We start from the raw sequence: 24,356 nt of genomic DNA, 5'->3' as shown, positions 1-24,356 counted from the left end.
ACCACATTAGCTGTCCTCCAGTCCTCTGGTACTTCTCCTGTGACCAGAGAGAATTTCAAAATTAATGTCAGGGCCCCTGCAATCTCCTCCCTTGCCTCCCACAACACCTGGGATACATCTCATCTGGGCCTGTGGATAAATACACTTTTAAGGCCCAATAAAACCGCTAATACCTCCTCCCTCTCAATACTCATTTGTTCAAGTATATCACAGTCCCCCTCCCTGATTTCTATATCCACATCATCCTTCTGTATAGTTAATACAGATGGAAAGTACTCATTTAAAACCTCACCTACATCTTCCAGCTCCTCACACAGATTGCCATTTTGGTCCCTGATGGGCCCTAATCTTTCCCTGGTTATCCTCTTGCCCTGAATATACTTATAAAATGCCTTTGGATTTTAACTTATATAAGTTCTACCTATACGGCCTGATTTAAGGAACCTTCCAAGATACCATCCCTCCTTACTGCAGTAATTGACTCCTTGATCAATATTGTGACACCACCATCTCTTTTACAACCTCCGCCCCCTTCCTGTCTCACCTGAAGATTTTATACCTTGGAATATTCAGCTGCCAGTCCTGCCCCTCCCTCAGCCATGTCGCCGTGATAGCAATGATATCATATCCCCATGTGTTAATCAGCATCTGCAACTCATCTGCCTTACTCACAGCACTCCTTACATTAAAATAAATGTCATCCAGCCTTGCCTTGTGCCTTAACTTGACTATGTACACCCTGCCTTCCAGACTGACTTGTTTTTTCTTATATCCTTGTATGTACATCACCCCCTACTATACCTCTACTCAGTATCCCACCCCCATGCCAGATTAGTTTAAGAGCCCACCGACAGCACTAGAAAATTTCCCCACACCTTTTAAAGGACTTCTCACACTTAAATTAAAAGGTCTCTTGTCAGTGAGAATGCGCTGGTGTCCCAGCAGTTCGGATGATGTCCTGGACCTCTTACCACACTGTGAGCAACTGAACAGCCTCTAGACAGTGTGAATTCAATGTGTTTCAGCAGGTCAGTCCAAAGAGACAAATATTTCTCTTGGTTTGAGTTTGCTGTGTGTAAATCCTCCCCTTCTAACCCCCTGTAAAAGGAGTTTCCAAACACTCAGTATAAACTGGGCTCCGGGAGTTTGTAATCCGGGTTTGGAGTCCTACACCGGGTGTTTGTGAATCCTCCCAGTCCACCCTCCGGCTCCATTCCTCTCCTGCACTCGGCCCTTTCTCACCCGCTGGACTTTAAATTCCACCGCAACAAAAACAAAAATGTCTGGAAAAACTCAGCAGGTCTGACAGCGTCTGCTGAGAGGAACACAGTTAACATCTCGAGTCCATATGACTCTTCAACAGAACCAAGTAAAAATAGAAGAGAGGTGAAATATAAGCTGGTTTAAGGGGGGAGTGGGACAAGTAGAGCTGGATAGAGGGCCAGTGATAGGTGGAGAAAACCAAAAGAATTCACAGACAAGAGGAAAAAGAGGTGTTGAAGGTGGTGATATTATCTAAGGAATGTGCTAATTAAGGGTAGAAAGCAGGAGGAGCAAGGTACAGAGAGCCCTAGTGGGGGTGGGGGGAAGGAATTGAAAAAGGCTAAAAGGTAGAGATAAAACAATGGATGGAAATACATTTAAAAATAATGGAAATAGGTGGGAAAAGAAAAATCTATATCAATTATTGGGGGAAAAAAAATCCACCGTCTTCATCCCGGTCCCGCGCCCACATTGCGCATGCTCCACTCCCGGCAGGCTCCGCCCCTCTCACTCCAATTGGCTGGAGGACCAGCTGCTCCCGCTCGGTCATCCAATCCCGCCCCTTCTTCCTATTGGTCCGGAGCTGCCGCCAGTCATTTGGAGTCGGAACATGCGCAGTCCGTGGAGACAGGCGGTAAGTGAACTCGAGCGAGCGGATTTAAAATGCGGGTTTAACAAGGACGGAGTGCGGATGTAGAACCGAAAATAAACCCGTGAACAGAGATAGGGCTGACGGGTGAATTTGGAAGCTTCATAAACTCACGGTGTCGGCTCCAAACCCTCAATAAGGAGCCACCGGTCCCGGGTTTGCTCGGAGCTGCGGAAAAAAGGCCCGAGTTATCGACCGCCATCTTTATAGGGGGAATGTGGAGAATAGCGCATGCGCGGCCGCCATCTTGATTGGACAATATGCTACAGGGCGCATGCGCGGCCGCCATCCTCACGGGGACAATGAGCAACAGCCCGAGGGAGACGTTCATAAAATGTGTGTTCACCAGGAGTTTTAGATCAGCAACAATAGAATTATAAACCCACAGTCACTCAGCAGTACAGAATTTAAACATTGCTGAAAAAGGGAGACATATTTGCTGATATTTCATGTTGCACTCCTCTGGACAGATGCAAAAAAAACAAATTTCTCAGCGAATAACAATTTATGCTGCACGAGGAATGGGTGTTGACTGGTTTGGCCAGTCAGCTCTGATTGGTCAAGGCATTACCATGGAGAATGCACCAAAGAGCTATCATCCTCCATGCTTTTGTTTAATTCAACAAACAGCCCCATCCCTGGACATGCACCTTCTGTCTGCAGTGGACAGTTCCCTGTGTATGAATACATGCAGCTTATAGCAAGCATAAGTGAGCCTCATTATGAGCCCGACTGATAATCTTTTAAATTTGATGTTCTTGCGCCAGTCCTGATGAGTACAAGAGAAAAGGTTTCAATAGAATGTCTCTTTTTTTTTAGCAATACTCAAGTGTCTTAAAGGGGGAAAATGTGGTAGACAGAGGGAGATGTGTAGGGAGAGAATTTCAGAATTTGGGAACGAGGGAACATAAGGAAAGGTCATTAATGCTGGAGTGATTAAAATGGAGAATGTACAAGCTATCAGAATTCGAGCAGTGCAGATATCTCGGAGAGTTGTGGGGCTGGAGGAGATTACAGAGAAAGGGAGGGGCGAGGCCATGGAGGGATTTGAAAACAAGGATGAGAATTTTAAAATCAAGCTGTTGCTTGACCGGGATCCAAGGCAGGTCAGGAAGCAGAGGGTGACAGAGGAACAGGACTTGCTACGAGTGAAGACATGGACAGCGGACTTTTGGATGGCTTCACATTTAAGGAGAGCAGAGTGTGGGAGACCAGCCAGGAGTGTGTTGGGATAGTCGTTCAAGTCTGGAGGTAACAACGGCAGTGATGAGGGTTTCAGCAGCAGATGCGCTGAGACAGGGTGAGGGCGGGTAATGTTACAGAGGTGGAAATAGGCGATTTTAGTGATGGCACAGATATGAGGTCAGAATCTGATCTCGAGATCAAATGTAACACCGAGTTTATAAACAGACTGGTTTAATCTCAGACTGTTCCCAGGGAGAAGGATGGAGATGGTATCTAGGGAATGGAGATTGGAGCAGGGACTGAAAACAGTGTCTTCAGTCTTCTCAGTATTTAATTGGAGTTAATTAGTCATCAGGAAGAGAAGCAGTAACCAGAATAGACCATGAGACTGATCCCAGGTTTAACTTAGTTAGAGAGGGAGAGAAGGAAGGAAGGAAATCCTGGGAGGTTTGGAGAAACCACCTGCACAATCACTCATTAAATCTCCACATAGTAAGTTTTGGACACAAGGTGAACGTCTGCTGTTCTGTGTGGTCGGTCAGGGAGTTTCAGATTAATGTTTTGTCATGAGTAATGACTGAAGTAAATGATGAAACATATTGTTATCTTCAGTTGGACAAATTTGTTTAAAAGATACAGGAAGAATTATCCAAAACTCTGTTTGGCTTCAGCACAGAGAGGAGGGAGAATGTGTGGGACAGGGATTTGCAGCTTTGGGAGAAGAAGATAGGAAATAATGTTCCATAGAAATGAGAATTGTCTGCTCTGAATTTCTATCCTGTTCTTACAGTGATCACATTTGTAAACCCCTTTTACAGGGTATCGGAAGGGGAGGATTTACAGAGGGGCAACTCAAACCAAACATCACATCAAGATCTGACCGAGTCACTCGATTCATCATGAATATTATCGTCTTTGAATGTGGAAAGAGAAATGTTTGTTCTTTCTGTGGGAAAAGATTTCCAACATCAGTGTGAGTGGAAAAGCACTGAGACACACACACCCGAGTGAGAGTGTTCCAGTGAACTGACTGTGGAAAGAGCTTTAACCAGTTACACAGCCTGAAATAACATCAAACCATTCACAGCAGGGGGAAATTGTACACGTGTTCTATGTGTGGACAAGGATTCAACTGATCATCAAACCTGGAGAGACACAGGGCACTTGAACCATGGAGAAACTGTGGAAATGTGAGGACTGTGGGAAAGGATTCAATTACCCATCCCAGCTGGAAATCCATCGACACAGTCACACTGGGGAGAGGCCGTTCACCTGCTCCGAGTGTGGGAAGGGATTCACTCTGTCAGCCAACCTGCGAACACACCAGCAAATTCACACTGAGGAGAGACCATTCACTTGCTCTGAATGTGGGAATGGTTTCACTCAATCATCCCACCTGTGAACACACCAGCGAATTCACAATGAGGAGAGACCGTTTGTCTGCTCTGAGTGTTGGAAGAGATTCACTCAGTCATCTGACCTGCTGATACACCAGTGGGTTCACACTGGGGAGAGACCATTCACCTGCTCTGAGTGTGGGAAGGGATTCAAGCAGTCATCTGACCTGCTGATACACCGGTGAGTTCACAGTGGGGAGAGACCATTCACCTGCTCCGAGTGTGGGAAGGGATTCACTCAGTCATCCAGGCTCCGAACACACCAGCAAATTCACACTGGAGAGAGACCATTCACCTGCTCCGTGTGTGGGAAGGGATTCACTCAGCCAGCTGGCCTGCTGAGACACCAACGGTTTCATACTGGGGAAAGACCATTCACCTGCTCCATGTGTGGGAAGGGATTCACTCAGTCATCCCACTTACAAATACACCAGCGAATTCACACTGGAGAGACACCATAAGAACATTTGGAATAGGAACGGGAGCAGAACATTTGGCCTCTCAAGCTTGCTGTGCCATTCAATAAGATCATGGCTGATCTTCTTGTGTTTGAATTTCCACATTCCCATCTAACCTCGATAACCTTTGATTCCCTTGCCTAACAATAATCTATCTACCTGTGTCTTAAAAATATTCAATGATCGCGCCTCCACCGCCTTCTAAGGCAGAGAGTTCCCATTCGCACATCACTCTGAGAGAAAAAAATTATCCTCATCTCTGTCCTAAAAGGGCAACCCCCTAATTTTGAAACAGTGCCCCCTAGTTCTGGACTCACCCACAAGAGGAAACATCCTTTCCATGTCCACCTTGTCAAGGCCATTCAGGATCTTGTATACTTCAATCAAATCACTCCTCCCTCCTCTAAACTCCAGTGGAAACAAGCCCAGTCTGTCCAACCTTTCCTCATAAGACAGCGCACTCATTCCAGGTATCAATCTAGTGAACATCCTTTGAACCGCCTCCAATGCATTTATATCCTTCCTTAAATAAGGAGACCAAAACTGCACACAGAATTCAAGGTGCAGTCCTGTACAACTGAAGCATAACATCCTTATTTTTATGTTCAACCCCTCTCCTAACAAAGGATAGCATTCCATTAGCCTTATTAATTACTTGCTGTACCTGCATACAAACTTTTTGTGACTCATTTACTAGAACACCTAGGTCCCTCTGCACCTCAGAATTAAGCAGCCATTCTCCATTTAAGCAATACTCTGCTTTTTTGTTCTTCCTGCCAAAGTGACCAACTTCACATTTTCCCACATGTCACTCCATTTGCCAGATCTTTGGCCACTCATTCAACCTATCTACATCCATCTGCAACCTCCTCATGTCCTCTTCACAACATACTTTCCTACCTATCTTTGTGCCATCTGCCAATTTAGCGACCATGTCTTCACTCCCCTCATCTAAGTCATTGATGTAAATCATAAAAAGTTGAGGCCCCAATACAGATCCCTGTGGGACTCCACTCGTCACATCCTGCCAATCACAAAAAGACCCATTTACACATACTCTCTGCTTTCTGCCAGCCAGCCAATCTCCTATCCATGCTAATAAGTTACCCCCTACACCATGCGCTTTTATTTTCCATAATAATCTTTGATGTGGCACCTTCTCAAATGCCTTCTGGAAATCCAAGTCCAGTATGTCTACAGGCTCCCCTTTATCCATTGCGCATGTTACTCCTTCAAAAAAACTCCAATCAATTGGTTAAACAGGATTTTCCTTTCACAAAACCATGCTGACTCTTCCCGATTGCCTTGAGCTCTTCTAAGTGCCCAGCTATAACCTCCTTAATGATTGATTCTGATAACATCCCCCCGACAGACGTCAAGCTAACTGGCCTATAGTTTCCTGTTTTCTGCCTCCCTCCCTTCTTGAATAGAGGGGTTATATTTGCTGCTTTCCAATCTGACGGAACCTTTCCAGAATCGAGTGAATTTTGGAAAATTAACACCAGCGCACCGACTACTGCATTAGCCGCCTCTTTTAAGACCCTAGGATGTAGTTCATTGGGTCCCAGAGACTTGACATCGGCAGCTTCTTCAATTTGCTCACTACCATTTCCCCAGTGATTTCAATTTCACCAAGTTCCTTTCTCCTGTCACCTTCTGATTTGCAGCTATTACTGGATTGTTTTCTGTATCCTCTATATTGAACACAGAAGCAAAATATTATTCATTTCTTCCACCATTTCCTCATCTACTATTAACTCCCCACTGTCACCCTCTAGAGGACCAACACTCACTTTGCTCACTCTTTTCCTTTTTAAGCACCTGTAGAAACACTTGCTATCCATTTTTACATTTCTAGCAAACTTCCTCTCACACTCTAATTTCTTTCTCCTGATTAACCTTTTAGCCATTTTCGACTGTTCTTTATATTCTGTCCAATCATCTGTCCTGCTGCTCATCTTTGTGGAGTTGTCTGCTTTTTCCTTAAGCTGATGCTTTCTTTAACTTCTTCAGTTAACCACAGACGGTGGGTCCTCCCCTTATGATTTTTCTTTATGGTCGGGATGTACTCATTCTGAATACTCAGAAATATCCCCTTAAATGTCTGCCACTGCTTCTCTATTCATCTATCCTCTAGGCTAGTTTCCCAGTTCACTTCAGCTAGCTCAGCTTTCATCCCCACATAATTGCCCTTATTTAAGTTTAAGATACTAGTCTTTGACCCACTCTTCTCCCTTTCAAACTGGATGTAAAATTCAACCATAATGTGCTCGCTGCTACCTAGTAGTGCCCTTACTCTGAGGTCATTAATTAATCCTGTCACATTACACAATACCAAGTTAAATATAACCTGCTCTCTGATTGGCTCCTGAACATGCTGCTCTAAGAAACTATCTCAAAAGCATTCTAAGAACTCCTCATCCAGGCTATTCCTGCCAATCTGATTTTTCCAGTTAATGTGTAGATTAAAATCACCCATGATTATTGCCGTCCCTTTATCACAAGCACACAATATTTTCTCTTGAATACTTTGCCCGACACTATGGCTGCTGTTAGGGGCCCATCAACCACTCCCACTAATGACTATTTTCTCCCTACTATTCCTCATCTGCACCCAAACCGATTCTACATCCTGATCCAAGGTCATCTCTAACTATTGCACCAATGCCCTCTTTGATTAACAATGCAGCCCCTCCACCTTTACCTAGCTTCCTATTCTCCTTGAATGCCATGTACCCATCAATATTAAGGACCCAATCTTAGTTGTCCTGCAGCCACGTCTCCGTAATTACTATCAGATCATATTTATTTACTTCTGTGTGGGTCATCAATTCACTTACTTTGTTTTGAATGCTATGTACATTCAGACAGAGAGCCTTCAGTCTTGTCTTTTTGTTACCGTTGTAACATCTAGTCTTGACTGTTAATTTATTCTTAGGTTTTTTTCTCTCAGTCCTTTCCTGCCATTCTCTGACCTCATTTCTGATATTACTATTTTGCTCTCCTGTCTTGACACTGCACCTTGAATTGCTACCTCTACCCAAGCTTGATCCCTCACTGCTCTTGTTCAGTTTAAAGCCCTCTCTACTTCCCGAGCTATGCGATTTGCGAGGACACTCATCCCAGCACGGTTCAGGTGTAAACCGTCCCAACGGTACAGCCCCCACTGTCCCCAGCACTGATACCAGTGCCCCACAAACCGGAACCCAGTTCTCCCATACCAATCTTTGAGCCACGTATTGGTCTCGCTAATCTTATTTGCCCAATGCCAATTTGCACGTGGCTCAGGTAATAATCCAGAGATTATTACCTTTGAGTTTTTGCTACATAATTTGGTACCTAGCTTCTTATACTGACTTTACAGAACCTCTTTCCTAGTTCTAGCTATGTCATTGGTACGTACATGGACCACGACAACTGGATTCTCCCCCTCCCATTGCAAGTCCCTCTCCAGCCCTGAGCAGATGTCCTGAACCCTGGCACTGGGCAAGCAACACAGCCGTCTGGACCCTCACTTTTTGCTGCAGAAAACAGTGTCAATGCCCTCACTATACTATCCCTTCCTACCACTACATTCCTTTTTGCTCCCCCTGCATGAATGGCTTCCTGTACCACAGTGTCATGGCCAGCCAGCTCATCCACCTTGCACATTTCACTTTCATCCACACAGGTTGTGAGCACCTCAAACCTGTTTGACACTTGCAAAGTCTGAGACTCCTCCACTCCTGCCTGCTCAGTCCCATTACCTGCCTCACTGACAGTCACATCCTCCTGTCCCTCACTGCTGATCAAACAGATGACCCTCTTCTAAGAGGTGTGACTGTCTTCCGGAACAAAGTATCCAGGTATTTCTCCACGTCCCTTATGTTGCACAGTGTCTGCATTTCGGTTTCTAGATCAATAATCCTGATCCGGAATTCCTCAGGCTGCTTACACTTCCTGCAAACGTGTTTGTCATGGATCACCTTGGCATCCAAAAGCTCCCACATCTCACAGCTGCAACATAACCCCTGTCCTACCATTCTAACTTATGTTATTTAGTTAATTTACTTTAATTACTTTCTTCCTATGTATGCTACAATTTACTGTGTTTACTGAATGCTAGTACCACTGACAACTAAGGATTATATGCTTCTTAACCACACGGGATGTGTATTAGATGTTTATTTAAGTAACTCTATTTTGTTGCTTGTTTAAAATCTTTGTTGTTTTATTTGAATTTTAAAGTTTTCAAATTTTGGTTTATTATTGTAAAGTTATTTTTATTTATAGATCTACCCGAACTCGCCTGTCCTAAGCTGGTTTCTCACACACTGACCCTTAGACTGAACACTTTCCGACCAACCAACGTACCAGCTTCCTGTGACATCACAGTTGCCTCTTTCCCCCCACTCCTGCTGCCTCACAGCAGCTGCAACAGTTAAACAGCCCATTCCTCACTCAAACCCCCCGTCTGTGTTTATAGACGTTCCTCACTCAAATTCCCAGTCTGTATTTATACACATTCCTCACTCAAATACCCCGTCTGTATTTATAAACACTCCTCACTCAAATACCCCGTCTGTATTTATAGGCGTTCCTCACTCAAATCCCCCGTCTGTATTTATAAACACTCCTCACTCAAATACCACGGTCTGTATTTATAGGCGTTTCTCACTCAAATCCCCCATCTGTATTTATAGGCGTTCCTCACTCAAATCCCCCGTCTGTGTTTATAGACGTTCCTCACTCAAATCCCCCGTCTGTATTTATAGACGTTCCTCACTCAAATACCCCATCTGTATTTATAGGCATTCCTCACTCAAATCCTCCCTCTGTATTTATAGACGCTCCTCACTCAAATCCCCCGTCTGTATTTATAGACGCTCCTCACTCAAATCCCCCGTCTGTATTTATAGACACTCCTCACTCAAATCCCACGTCTGTATTTATAGACGTTCCTCACTCAAATCCTCACTCTGTATTTATATGCGCTCCTCTCTCAAATCCTCAGTCTGTATTTATAGGCATTCCTCACTCAAATCCCCGGTCTGTATTTATAGACACTCCTAACTCAAATCCCCCGTCTGTATTTATAGACGTTCCTCACTCAAATCCCCCGTCTGTATTTATAGACGCTCCTCTCTCAAATCCCCAATCTGTATTTATAGACACTCCTCACTCAAATCCTCGGTCTGTATTTATAGACACTCCTCACTCAAATCCCCGGTCTGTATTTATAGATGCTCCTCTCTCAAATCCCCGCTCTGTATTTATAGACATTCCTCACTCAAATCCCCCGTCTGTATTTATAGACGTTCCTCACTCAAATCCCCGGTCTGTATTTATAGGCGTTCCTCACTCAAATCCCCGGTCTGTATTTATAGATGCTCCTCATTCAAATCCCCCAGTCTGTATTTATAGACGTTACTCACTCAAATCCCCCGTCTGTATTTATCGGCGCTCCTCACTCAAAACCCCCGTCTGTATTTATAGACGTTACTCACTCAAATCCCCGGTCTGTATTTATAGACACTCCTCACTCAAATACCCGGTCTGTATTTACAGACACTCCTCACTCAAATACCCGGTGTGTATTTATAGACGCTCCTCACTCAAATCCCCCGTCTGTATTTATACACGCTCCTCACTCAAATCCCCCATCTGTATTTATAGACACTCCTCACTCAAATCACCAGCCTGTATTTATAGACGCTCCTCGCTCAAATCCCCAGTCTGTATTTATAGACGTTCCTCACTCAAATCCCCGGTCTGTATTTATAGGCATTCCTCACTCATACCCCCAGCCTGTATTTATAGACGTTCCTCACTCAAATCTCCGGTCTGTATTTATAGACACTCCTCACTCAAATACCCCGTCTAAATTTATAGACACTCCTCTCTCAAATCCCCAGTCTGTATTTATAGATGCTCCTCACGAAAATCCCCGGTCTGTATTTATAGACACTCCTCACTCAAATCCCCGGTCTGTATTTATAGACACTCCTCACTCAAATCCCCAGCCTGTATTTATAGATGCTCCTCACTCAAAACCCCGGTCTGTATTTATAGACGCTCCTCACTCAAATCCCCCGTCTGTATTTATAGCCACTCCTCACTCAAATCCCCAGCCTGTATTTATAGATGCTCCTCACTCAAAACCCCGGTCTGTATTTATTAGGCGTTCCTAACTCAAATCCCCGGTCTGTATTTACAGGTGTGACCCACTCAAATCCTCAGCCTGTATTTATAGGCATTCCTCACTCAAATCCCCCGTCTGTATTTCTCGACGCTCCTCATTCAAACCCCCAGCCTGTATTTATAGACGTTCCTCACTCAAATTCCCAGTCTGTATTTATAGACACTCCTCACTCAAATACCCCGTCTATATTTATAGACTTTCCTCACTCAAATCCCCGGTCTGTATTTATAGACGCTCCTCACTCAAATCCTCACTCTGTATTTATATGTGTTCCGCACTCAACGCCCCAGTCTGTATTTATAGGCGTTCCTCACTCAAACCCCCAGTCTGTATTTATAGGCGTTCCTCACTCAAACTCCCAGTCTGTCTTTTTAGACACTCCTCACTCAAATCCCCGGTTGGTAATTATAGACGCTCCTCACTCAAATCCCTGGTCTGTATTTATAGACACTCCTTACTCAAATCCCCGGTCTGTATTTTCCACGTTCCTCATTCAAATCCCTGGTCTGTATTCATAGACGCTCCTTGCTCAAATCCCCAGTCTGTATTTATAGACGTTCCTCACTCAAATCCCCGGTCTGTATTTATAGGCGCTTCTCACTCAAATCCCCCGTCCGTATTTATAGACACTCCTCACTCAAATCCCCGGTCTGTATTTATAGGTGTTCCTCACTCAAATCTTCAGTCTGTATTTATTGACACTCCTCACTCAAATCCCCGGTCTGTATTTATAGGCGTCCCTCACTCAAATCTTCAGTCTGTATTTATATGCGTTCCTCACTCAAATCCCCGGTCTGTATTTATAGGCGCTCCTCACTCAAACTCCCAGTCTGTATTTATAGACGTTCCTCACTCAAATCCCCGGTCTGTATTTATAGACATTCCTCACTCAAATTCCCGGTCTGTATTTATGGACATTCCTCACTCAAATCCCCGGTCTGTATTTATAGGCACTCCTCACTCAAATCCCCGGTCTGTATTTATAGACGCTCCTCATTCAAATCCCCGGTCTGTATTTATAGGCACTCCTCACTCAAATCCCCGATCTGTATTTATAGACACTCCTCACTCAAATCCCCAGCCTGTATTTCTAGATGCTCTTCACTCAAAACCCCGGTCTGTATTTATAGACGTTCCTCACTCAAATCCCCGTTCTGTATTTACAGGTGCGACCCACTCAAATCCCCAGCCTGTATTTATAGGCATTCCTCACTCAAATCCCCCGTCTGTATTTATAGACGCTCCTCACTCAAATCCCCACTCTGTATTTATAGGCACTCCTCACTCAAACCCCCAGCCTGTATTTATAGACGTTCCTCACTCAAATCTCTGGTCCGTATTTATAGACACTCCTCACTCAAATCCCCCGTCTGTATTTATAGACGTTCCTCACTCAAATCCTCACTCTGTATTTATATGTGTTCCTCACTCAAATCCCCGGTCTGTATTTATAGACTTTCCTCACTCCAATCCCCCGTCTGTATTTATAGGCATTCCTCACTCAAATCCCCGGTCTGTATTTATAGACGCTCCTCACTCAAATCCCTGATCTGTATTTATAGACGTTCCTCACTCAAATCCCCAGCCTGTATTTATAGGCATTCCTCACTCAAATCCCCCGTCTGTATTTATAGACACTTCTCACTGAAATCCCCAGTCTGTATTTTTAGGCACTCCTCACTCAAACCCCCAGCCTGTATTTATAGACGTTCCTCACTCAAATCTCTGGTCCATATTTATAGACACTCCTCACTCAAATCCTCACTCTGTATTTATATGTTTTCCTCAGTCAAATCCCCGGTCTTTATTTATAGACGTTCCTCACTCAAATCCCCAGTCTGTATTTATAGACTTTCCTCACTCCAATCCCCCATCTGTATTTATAGGCATTCCTCACTCAAATCTCCGGTCTGTATTTATAGACGCTCCTCACTCAAATCCCTGGTCTGTATTTATAGACACTCCTCACTCAAATCCCCAGTCTGTATTAATAGAAGCTCCTTGCTCAAATCCCCAGTCTGTATTTATAGACGCTCCTCGCTCAAATCTCCAGTCTGTATTTATAGACGTTCCTCACTCAAATCCCCGGTCTGTATTTATAGGCGCTTCTCACTCAAATCCCCATTCTGTATTTATAGACGTTCCTCGCTCAAAGCCCCCGTCTGTATTTATAGACACTCCTCACTCAAATCCCCGGTCTGTATTTATAGACGTTCCTCACTCAAATTCCCGGTCTGTATTTATAAGCGTCCCTCACTCAAATCCCCAGTCTGTATTTATAAACGTTCCTCTCTCAAATCCCCCTCTGTATTTATAGGCATTCCTCACTCAAATCCCCGGTCTGTATTTATAGACGTTCCTCACTCAAATTCCAGGTCTGTATTTATAGACACTCCTCACTCAAAACCCCGGTCTGTATTTATAGACGCCCCTCATTCAAATCCGCGGTCTGTATTTATAGGTGCTCCTCACTCAAACCCCCAGCCTGTATTTATAGATGTTCCTCACTCAAATCTCCGGTCTGTATTTATAGACACTCCTCACTCAAATCCCCCGTCTGTATTTATAGACACTCCTCACTCAAATCCTCAGTCTGTATTTATAGGTGCTCCTCTCTCAAATCCCCGGTCTGTATTTATAGACGCTCCTCACTCAAGTCCCCAGTCTGTGTTTATAGACACTCCTCACTCAAATCCCCAGTCTGTATTTATAGACACTCCTCACTCAAGTCCCCAGTCTGTATTTATAGATGCTCCTCACTCAAACCCCCGGTCTGTATTTATAGACACTCCACACTCAAATCCCCAGTCTGTATGTATAGACACTCCTCACTCAAATCCCCGGTCTGTATTTACAGACGTTCCTCACTCAAATCCTCGGTCTGTCTTTATAGGTGCTCCTCTTTCAAATCCCCGGTCTGTATTTATTGGCGCTTCTCATCTCCCGAGTATCTCCCACAGGTCCGTTCTGATCTGACTCCCAGCAAGGTAGAGGGATGGAGCCAGTGACTATGGAGTGGAGTTTGTAGCGAGGACTGAAGACAATGGCTTTCGTCTTCTCAATATTTAAATGGAGGAAATTTCTGTTAATCCAGTTCTGGATGTCAGACAAGTCAGGACGGTGTGTGACTTGGAGGGGAACTTGGATGTGATGGTGTCACCTGTTACCCTGGTCCTTCTAGGGATGGAGATTTAGAGTTTATCCCTCTGTTTTATCCAATGCTTCTCCAACCTCTCTCTCTATTTGCTCCGATGGAGCCAAGAGTCTTGTGTAGGCCCAGACCGGGTGGCAGGTTCCCTTCCCTGAAGAACATTAGTGAACCAGTTGGGTTTTTATGACAATCCTGCAGTTTTCATGGTCACTTTTTCCTAGTGCCAGCCCCACAAATTCCCAGATTCATTCAGCTCAATTTCACAACCTACCTTTGTGTTTTTGTGGGTTCTCTCTCACTCCCTTTTTCTGTTTTAAATAAATTTCATGAGGTATTAGAAGGGGAGGATTTTAATTTGGGAAAGTGAAATAAAACATCACATCAGGGTCTGACAGACTCACCAAATTTGTGGTAACCTGAATATCATTGGATTTTGAACATGGAAGGAAAAAGCACCGTTCACGGTGGGGAGAAACCGTACACGTGTTCTCTGTGTGGACGAGGCTTCAGCCAATCATCTGGCCTGTCAGAACATAAATGCAGAACATAAATGGGGAGAAGCTGTGGAAACATGCAGATTGTAGGAAGTAATTCACTTATACAGTTCAGCTGGAAACTCATCGGGACAGTCACACCAGGAAGAGGCTGTTCACCTGCCCAGAGTGTGGGAAGGGATTGATTAATTCATCCAACCTGCTGAGGCACCAGAGAGTTCACACGAGTGAGAGACCGTTCACTTGCTCCATCTGTGGGAAAGGATTCACTCAGTAATCCAGCCTGGTGATACACCAGTGGGTTCACACTGGGGAAAAGCCATTCTCCTGCTCCGAGTGTGAGAAAGGATTCACTGATTGATCCAACCTGCTGGCACACCAGCATGTTCACACTGACGAGAGACCGTTCAAGTGCTCTCACTGTGGGATTGGTTTCAGGCGTTTATCTGAACTCACCATACACCAGCATACTCACACTGGGGAGAGGCCATTCACCTGTAGGTGGGAAAGGTTTCACTCAGTTATCCACCCTGCTGAGGCACAAGCGAATTAACACTGGGGAGAGACTATTCACCTGTACGGAGTGTGGGAAGGGATTCACTCAGTTATCCAGCCTGCTGAGACTTGAACAAACTCACACTGAGGGGAGGTCATTCAGCTGCTGTGAGTGTGGGAAAAGATTCTCCCATTCAAACAACCTTGTGAGACACCAGCGAGTTCACATTGGGGAGAAGTTGTTCAGCTGCTCCGAGTGCGGGAAGAGATTTACTCAATCATCCCACCTAAAGACACATCAATAAATTCACACTGATGAGAGACCTTTTAAATGTACAGACTGCAAGAAGTGCTTTAAAAGTTCTGGGGAACTGGTGTCCCATCAACTGGTTCACACTGATGAGTGACCACTTAGGTGCTTTCACTGTGGGACTGGGTTTAGGTGATCCTTTCAACTCGCTGTACACCAGTGAGTTCACACTGGGGAGTGGCCGTTCAGATGCTCCAAGTGTGGGAAGGGATTCACTGAGTCATCCTACCTGCTGACGCACCAGCGAGTTCACACTGGGGAGGGACTGTTCACCTGCTCTGAGTGAATCCCTTCCAACACTCGGTCAGCTAACCGGGTGAAACACCAGTGATTTCATGAGTAACTCTTTTCGAGTCAAAAACTGCAGTGATTGGATTTTGCTGTTAATCACATCCAGGACATGTTCATTGGGGTCTGTTTCTGTCAGAATGAACCAATAATTTCTACCACATTATAGATTTGGTATGGGGCTGAAGGAGGCCATTTGGCCCATCGTGTCTGCACTGGCTCTCTGAATGAGCAACTCAACCAGTCCTATTCTTCTGCCTTTTCCCCATAAACCTGTATATTCTTCCTTTTCAGATAACAGCCTAATTCCTGCCTGAATGCTTCAATTGGACCTGCCTCCACCACACTCCCACACAAAGCATTCCAGACCCTAACCAGATTCTGCATGAAAGGATTTTTCTCATATCATTGTTGATTATTTTACTGATCACTTTAAAACTATGCCCTCCTGTTCTCAATCCTTTGATGAGTGGGAACAGCTTTTCCTTATCTACTCTGTGCAGCCCCCACTTGATTTTGAATAACTCTGCCAAATATCCTCTCAGCCTCCTTTTCTCTAATGAAAACTGTCCTAATTTTTCCAATTTATCTTCTGATGTGCTGTCCTTCCTCCCTGGAATCAAGCTTGTGAATCTTTTCTGCACCCTCTCCAATGCCTTCACATCCTTCCTGAAGTGTGGTGCCCAGAAATGGATGCAATAAACCACCTGAGGCCAAGCGAGTGACTTATACATGACCTCCTTCTCTTCTACTCTATGCCCCTATTAATAAAACCCAGGATACTGTATATTTTATTAATCACTCTCTCAACCACTCTCCTGCCACATTGAATGGCTTATGGACATATACACCCAGGTCCCTTTCTCCTTCAACCACTTTTGTATCTTCTGCAAACTTTGAAATTTTTCCCTTTACATCAAGATTTAGGTCATTAATATATATCAGGAAAAGCCCAAGTCCCAACACTGACCCCTTGGGAACGCCATTACAAACCTTCCACCAGCCTAAAAAACATCCATTAACTACTTTCTGTTTCCTTCCACTGAGCCAATTCCGTATCCATGTGGCTACTGTCCCATTTATTCCACGAGCTATAACTTTGCTTAAAAGTCTGTTGTGCAGCCCTGTACCAAATGCATTTTGAAAGTCCATGTACACCACATCAAGAGCATTGCCCTCATCAACCCTCTCTGTTACCTCTTCAAAAAACTCCAGGAAGTTAAACATGATTTTCTCTTAAGAAGTCCATGTTGTTTTTCCTTTATTAACCTGCATTTGTCCATGTGACTGCTAACTTCGTCCAAATTATAGTTTCTAGAAGTTTCTCACCACTGAAGTTAAAGTAATTGGCCTGCAGTTGCTGGGCTTATCCTTACACCTATTCTGGAACAAGGTTGTAACTTTTGCAATTTTCGAGCCCTTTGGCACCTGAGTCTAAGGCACAATTAAATATTATGGCCACCGCCTCTGTAAATTTCACTCTTGCTTCTCCCAGGATCCTTGGGTGCATCTCTTTTGGCTCAGGTGATTTCACAACTTTAAAGTAAAAGCAAAATACTGCAGATGCTGGAATTCTGAAACAAAAGCAGAAAATGCTGGAAAAGCTCAGTAGGTCTAACAGCATCTGCGGAGGGAGAACAAAACAGTAAGTCATACGGACTCGAAACATTAATTGTTTATTTTTTCATTCCAAATATGCTGTAAGACCGGCTGAGTTTTTCCAGAATGCTCTGTTTTTGTTTCACAACTTTAAGTATTGATAACCTATCTAATATCTCCTCGAATTCAATTTTAAACCTTTCTGAATCTGAATCACCTCCTCTTTCACCATGTTCTGGGTAGCATTTTCTTCCATTGTAAAGGAAGTTGCAAAGTATTCATTTTGACTCTCGGCTATGCCATTTGCCCCCATGTGTAAATCCTCCTTTTCGTCCCTTATCATCTCTAGCCCGAATGGCAGGAGTTGGAACTTGATCTTTCTTATTTTCTATCCCTATGTGAAGAGAACCTTCCCCTTGATTTCCCAGTTTCAGGCAAAGTTAAACTGAGACGCGGTCTCTAATGGCAGTCTGATTACCCACAATTCCCTGCGCCTCAGAAACCGCTCTATCTGCCGCGGGATGTCCGAGTGGATGGCGCATGCTCGGAGTCTCCTGCTCTCTTTGCTTGAGGTTGGTGCCGGAGAGAAGCCGGAAGCGGCGGATTGTGAGAGTGGAGAGTGTTCATTGGTTCCCATCAACATGTTCACACTGACGAGGGACCATTCAACTGCTCCAACTGTGGAAAGGGATTCACTCAGTTGTCCCATCTGCAGACACACTAGTGAGTTCACACTGATGAGGCCTTTTAAAAGCCCGGACTGCGGGAAGTGCTAGAAATGTTCCAGGCAACTGATGCCTTATTAACATGTTCAGACTGACGAAAGACCGTTGAGGTGCTCTCATAATGGGCCTGGCTTCAGGCAATCCTCTGACCTCACTGTACACCAGTGAATTTATACTGGGGAGAGGCTGTTCTCACGCTCCGAGTGTGGCAAGTCATTTGGTTGTTCACCCACACTGCAGAGACCAGTTCACAAGTATAAAGACAAAATACTGCAGATGCTGGAAATCTGAAATAAAACAAAGTGTAGAAAGACTCGGCAGGTCTGGCAGCATCTGTGAACAGAAAAACAAAGTTTACGTTTTGAGTCCACATAGACTCTTCTTCAGGAGAGTCACATGGACTCGAAACATTAACTCAAGTTGACAAGTAACTACAGTGATTGGATTTTGCTGTTAATCACATTTGGGACTGAACCATGTTCTATGGGGTCTGTTTCTGCTGATGTTAATAAACTCCAACCCAGTTATAGGGGTTAAAATTCTGGATAAAAGTCAAATAAACTAGCTTTGTGTCAAACACACAGTGTGTCGAGTCTTTTTCATTTCTCTACAGAAGTTAGTTCCTTTTGAAGTTGTCTCTCTCTCCCCTGCCTGTTCTGGTCTCACGTACAACAGCAAGTGTGAGAAGTTCATGGAGCTTCTTTGTCACTAAGATTGAGTCAATCCGATCAGTTGCCACTGCTGCTTCCCTCCCTCCCACTAGTTCACCGGGTCAACTGTCTCTGAAGATCCCCCATGTCCGAGCTCTGAACTCAGATCTTTCTCCAGTTTCCTATTTCCCTTCAGAGCCTCTCAGTGCTCACCTTGTCCATGAGACTCGCCTTCTGCTCCAGTGACCCTATACTCACTGAACTGCTGATCATTCAACTTCTCCATGTTGGCTCATACTGTTCATGTTTTTTTCTCTCTCTCTTCTGGTACTGTCCCTCTCACATTTAAATCCACCGTCATCATCCATCCTAAAAAAGATCTATCCTTGGCCCCTCCTATTTATCATCTACATGCTACCACTAGGTGACATCATCCAAAAGCACCATGTTAGTTTTCACATGTACACTGACAACGCCCAGCTCTACCTCACCACCATCCCTCTCCATTCCTCCACTGTTACTAAATTATCAAACTGCTTATCCAACATTCCGTACAGGATGAGCAGAAATTTGCTCCTTTTAAGAATTGGGAAGATCAAAGCCATTGTCTTCAGTCACCACTACAAAATCTGTTCCCTAACTCCCGAGTCTATCCCTATGAGGTAACACTGGGATATGTTGTCCTATATTTGTCAAGCCAGGAATCTTTGTTCCTAAGCGAGAGAGAGAGGCGGAGGGAGAGCCATTCGTACAATATTCAATACAATTCTGAAGATTTTATAAGGTTATTTGACAGTGATTTCTTACAGATCTCCCCACCTTGAGAAGGGAATATCCGTATTGATTTCTCACAACTGATTTCTGACTAACCTCACTATTTCTAAGCTACGAGCTTGTTTTCCTAATTTCTTTGTGACAAACCGTGGATAACATGCTAAAGCTACTAGAATGATCAGAATCAGCAACACAAACCATTGAGCTGCCACCAAGAGTAAATGTGAAAACTTTATCCACTAAATGTGATAACTATCGACTGAGATTCATCCTCCCCACCTGCAGATCATCTCACACAATTTTAAATTATTGACAATGGTAAATACATCTGGTTCAAACAGAAGTTCATGCACAGACTTTAAAGATTCTCTAGGTCACTATTCACCTTCATCCACCTTGTGGATATTTTCTGAATCTAGATTTTCTTTCCCTCTTCACTTTAATTTTACTCCCTCTGATAGGTACTGGTGTGTTTAATTCTATCCTGATAGTTTGAAAGCCAGTTTCTCTATGGAGTGTGTGTCAATATCTTGATGATTTAAAATGTTGTCTCATTCAATTTTCCACAATAGTCACTTTATGTTGTTCTGTTGTCAAGTAGCTGAGTATGTCTGGGACCTGATCATCAGTGCAGGGTCACCATGCATTTCCACATGGCGACCTGGGAGGGATGGATCCGGCGGCTGGGTTAGATAGAGAATGTGGGGATGGCAGATTCAGCAGCGGAATTCAAAAGGGAATTGGACCAAATACTGCAACATGTCCAGGGAAAAGGTAGGGGAGAGGGGCCAGTTGAGTTAATTCCAGAAGAGTAAGAGGCCTCCCTTTTCAGACGCAGATGAAGAGTCTTTTTTGGTTTTTTTCAGAGGGTCGTTTGTCTGCGGAATTTTCCCCAGAAAGCAGTGGAGGCTGGGTCATTGAATTTATTCAAGGCTGATTTGGACAGATGTTTGGTAGAGAAGGGACTCAAGGGTTATGGGGGGCGGTGAGGGTGGGGGTGGGTACGGACAGACAGACAGGAAAGTGGAGTTGAGACCACAACCAGATCAGCCTTGACCTTATTGAATGGTTAAGCAGGGTCAAATGGCTGAATGGCCTCTGTTCCTCTGACCCGGCTGAATGGTCTCTCTATGTTGTTTTTGGGTCTGATTTTATGGTACTGTGAGGGGCTGGAAGGACAAAATGGTCTATTCCTGTTGCTATTTGTTGCGTTCTAATTCAGTACCGTTACCAATCAAGGCGATGGTTACCATCATATTGCCAGCAGTAGCGTATGCGAGTGGTCTCAGGCACTGGATTTAAACACCAGTTCCTATTAAGTCATGGATTTTAATCCCACCATTGCCAAAGTTTCAGTTGGTTTGTCTTTCAGACGTTTCATCAAATCCCTTAGAATAGGCTCGGGGTATTTGACATATGACGTGGTTCATCTTGGTAGGTAGAACAAGGGAGGCTGTAGGAATTGCAGGGTGACTGGGAATAGGTGGGGCTGAATGCCCTCATTCTCTGCTGTAACCATTCCAGGATTTTACAGGAACAACAATGACGCTAGTATAAGGCCTGCAGCCGTGACTGAGTGGTTAAAGGGATGGATTTAAAATCCATTGGGGCCTCCCCACGTGGGTTAGAGTCTTGCTGACTGTACTTCTCGCTGTTCCTTCGTTTTGTTGCCTCCAAAATGAACTATTGGTTAAATGGAATCAGCACCTTCCAAACACTCCCGTGTGTTTTTCCTGCTTCACTTCCGTGTTGCTTCATTTCTGTTGATCCATAAGCATTGACGTAATTTGCAGCCAGAAATGATACAAAACTGAACTAATTTGTGCCATACTTGCGTTCTGAGAGTTTTTTTCTCTCCTTAGAGATAAAACCTTGCCCACTATTACTCACGCTGCAAGTGTCTGTGTGTCTCAATGTGGTTCAGTTCCCCGAGGGGTGAACACATTTTTTACCATCGCAAACCTTATTCACTTCCGTTATATATCTTCATGGTAAATGGTAGAGAATAACAACAGGTTGAAAAGTTGCAAGAGGAGATTGACCCTTTGTGTTTATTTGAGTGGAGACTGCTTATTGACTCAGTGCCTGTATGTTACACAGCGGAGGATGATGGAAATTTTCACCGAGCAACATTTTAACAGACAATGGATTCATTCGTTGTGATGGTGTGTTCCAGTTCTATATATGCAGTTTGACAGTCAATTTCTATTCGTTGCTTTGAACCCAATCTTTCTAATAGGTTGGATGTTATGCACATGTTTCTTTCAGTTTCTCGCGTTATTTGAAATGAATATTCATAATTCTATTTAGTCATAGAGGTCTACAGCACAGAAAGAGGCCCTTCAGCCCATCGAATCTGCGCCGTCAAACAAGTACCTAACTGTCCTAATCCCATTTTCCAGCACAAGGCCCTTGGACTTCTATGCCATGGCATTGCAAGTGCACATTCAAATACTTTTTGAATGTTATGAGGGTTTCTGCCTCTACCACCCTTTCAGGCAGTGAGTTCCAGATTTCCACTAATCTCTGGGTGAAATAATTCTTCCTCACATCCCCTCTAAACCTCCTTCCCCTTATCTTAAATCTATGCTCCCTGGTTATTGATCCCTCCACCAAGGGGAAATGTTCCTTCCTGTCTACTCTATCTATGCCCCTCATTATTTTATGCACCTCATTCATGTCCCCACTCAATCTCCTCTGCTCCAAGGAAAATAACCCCAGCCTATCTAATCTCTCCTCATAACTAAAACTCTCAAGCCCAGGCAATATCTTGGTAAATCTCCTCTGCACTCTCTCCAGTGCAATCACACCCTTCCTATGATGCGGATTCCAGAACTGCACGCAATATTTGGAGACATGCAATACTTTTGTGAGAACTTACCGAATAACAGCAGGGCTGGCAAAGTTTGGACAACATTTCCTTGTAGCCAAAGGACACAAAGCAGAATTATGTCGGTAATATGAGTAGAGGCAGGAAGAGAGGGAGTCTATTTGACCCTAGGTTTTCTTAAACCATTCAACCTTTAGTTGGAAGCTAAAACTCTAGTGGTTCAGTCTCGGTGCTTTCACCGCCTGGGTTCAATTCTGTCTTGATGTTGTGCAAAATGTCATAACTAGCAGCCAATTTATGGTTTGAAAAAGTGTCAAATTAGACTCGAAACCTTCACTCTGTTTCTCCCTTCACATTTGTTGTCAGACCTGCTGAGAACTTCCAATACTTTCTGTTTTTATTATAACATGAATTACTGTCTTTATTATACATATGATCACAAGAAATAGAAGCAGGAGTAGATCACACGGCCCAACGGGCTTGTCCCATCATTCAATTCGATCATGGCTGATCTTGGGCTTCAACTCCATTATCCTGCCCGTTCCCCATATCCCTTAGTCCCCCGAGAGACCAAACATCTGTCCATCCCGACCTTAAATGTATTCAATGATGGAACATCCACAACCCCCTGGGTAGAGAATTCAGAGATTCACAACCCTTTGGATGAAGTAATTTCTCCTCATCTCAGCCCGAAATTATCGACCCTTTATCCTGAGACAGTGCCCCAGTGTTTTAGACTCCCTGACCAGCGGAAACAATCCCTGTGTCCACCCTCTCAAGCCCTCTCAAAATTTTACAGGTTTCAATCAGATTGCCTTTCATTCTTCTGAACTCCAGAAAATAGAAGCCCAATTTATTCAGCCTTACATTGGAGGACAACCAGCTTATTCCAGAGACCAATTTTGTGAATGGTCTGCACCGTCTCCATGCAAGTCTATTCTTTTATAAATGTGGAGATGAAAACAGCACACGGGATTCTAGATGCCGTCTCACCAAAACCCTATAGCAAGACTTCTTTATTCCTGCTCCTTGTAATAAAGGCCAACATGCCATTGGCCTTCCTAATTGCTTGCTGATCTTGCATGCTAACTTTCTATTTTGCTTGTACAAGCACACCCAAGTTTCTTTGAACATCAGCACTTACAAATTTCTCACATTTTAAAAGCATTCTGTTGTTTCTCATTTTTATAACCAATTGGACACAATCGCACCTGCCGACATTATATTCCATCTGCCATCTTGTTGCCCAATGACATGACCTTCCGATATCTTTATAAAACCACAGGTTCTGTTGAAGAGCCATACGGACTCGAAACGTTAACTGTTTCCTCTCCGCAGATGCTGTCGGACCTGCTGAGTTTTTCCAGGTATTTTTATTTTTGTTTTGGATTTCCAGCTTTAATCACTTGACAGTGCTCTCTTGAAAGGTTACCTTGCTACCAAATTTCATAAAAATGAATCGCAGGCCCCAGTGAGAATTGAACTCACGACCCCTGGTTTACAAGACCAGTGCTCTAAACCACTGAGCTATGGAGCCACTTACTTTATTATTCTCATATTAAGTCTCCTAGTGGAACGAGGAACAGGACAACGTTCCGCATGGATAATATTTGATAGACCTGGAAATGCCTGAAAGGGAAAACAGGAAGTTAAAGATGGAACATGAAAGCCGCAGAATTTGACGTGTTCAGTTGCTTTCAGTGATGAAAGTCTGCCGTGGTAATGTGAGAGATTTTACTGCCGACTGTTTACACTGACACAAATATCACTCCTGACCAATCAATCACAACTGCTCTTCGAAAGCAGCGCGCCAGGCCGAATGGCCTCTTTCTTTGCTGGAACTGTCTACAATTTTATGTTTCCCAGCATAATTTCCCAGTCATTCCGACATTTTATTACACGCTTGG

The 24,356-nt window shown here is 44.0% G+C and overlaps 1 non-coding gene across 1 annotated transcript; it reads right to left on the bottom strand.

Moving 5' to 3' along the window:
- Positions 1-23,912: 23,912 nt before the first annotated feature.
- trnat-ugu (transfer RNA threonine (anticodon UGU)) lies at positions 23,913-23,986 on the bottom strand. Its single transcript has one exon. It is a non-coding gene; the product is annotated as a tRNA-Thr (tRNA).
- Between the last annotated feature and the right edge of the window lie 370 nt (positions 23,987-24,356).

This window comes from Cetorhinus maximus, chromosome 23 (assembly GCF_964194155.1).
Source record: "Cetorhinus maximus chromosome 23, sCetMax3.hap1.1, whole genome shotgun sequence".
In the NCBI taxonomy this organism is placed as follows: Eukaryota; Metazoa; Chordata; class Chondrichthyes; order Lamniformes; family Cetorhinidae; genus Cetorhinus; species Cetorhinus maximus.
The sequence above is the reverse complement of the archived record's forward strand: the minus strand, read 5'-3'. Positions and strand labels throughout refer to the sequence as shown.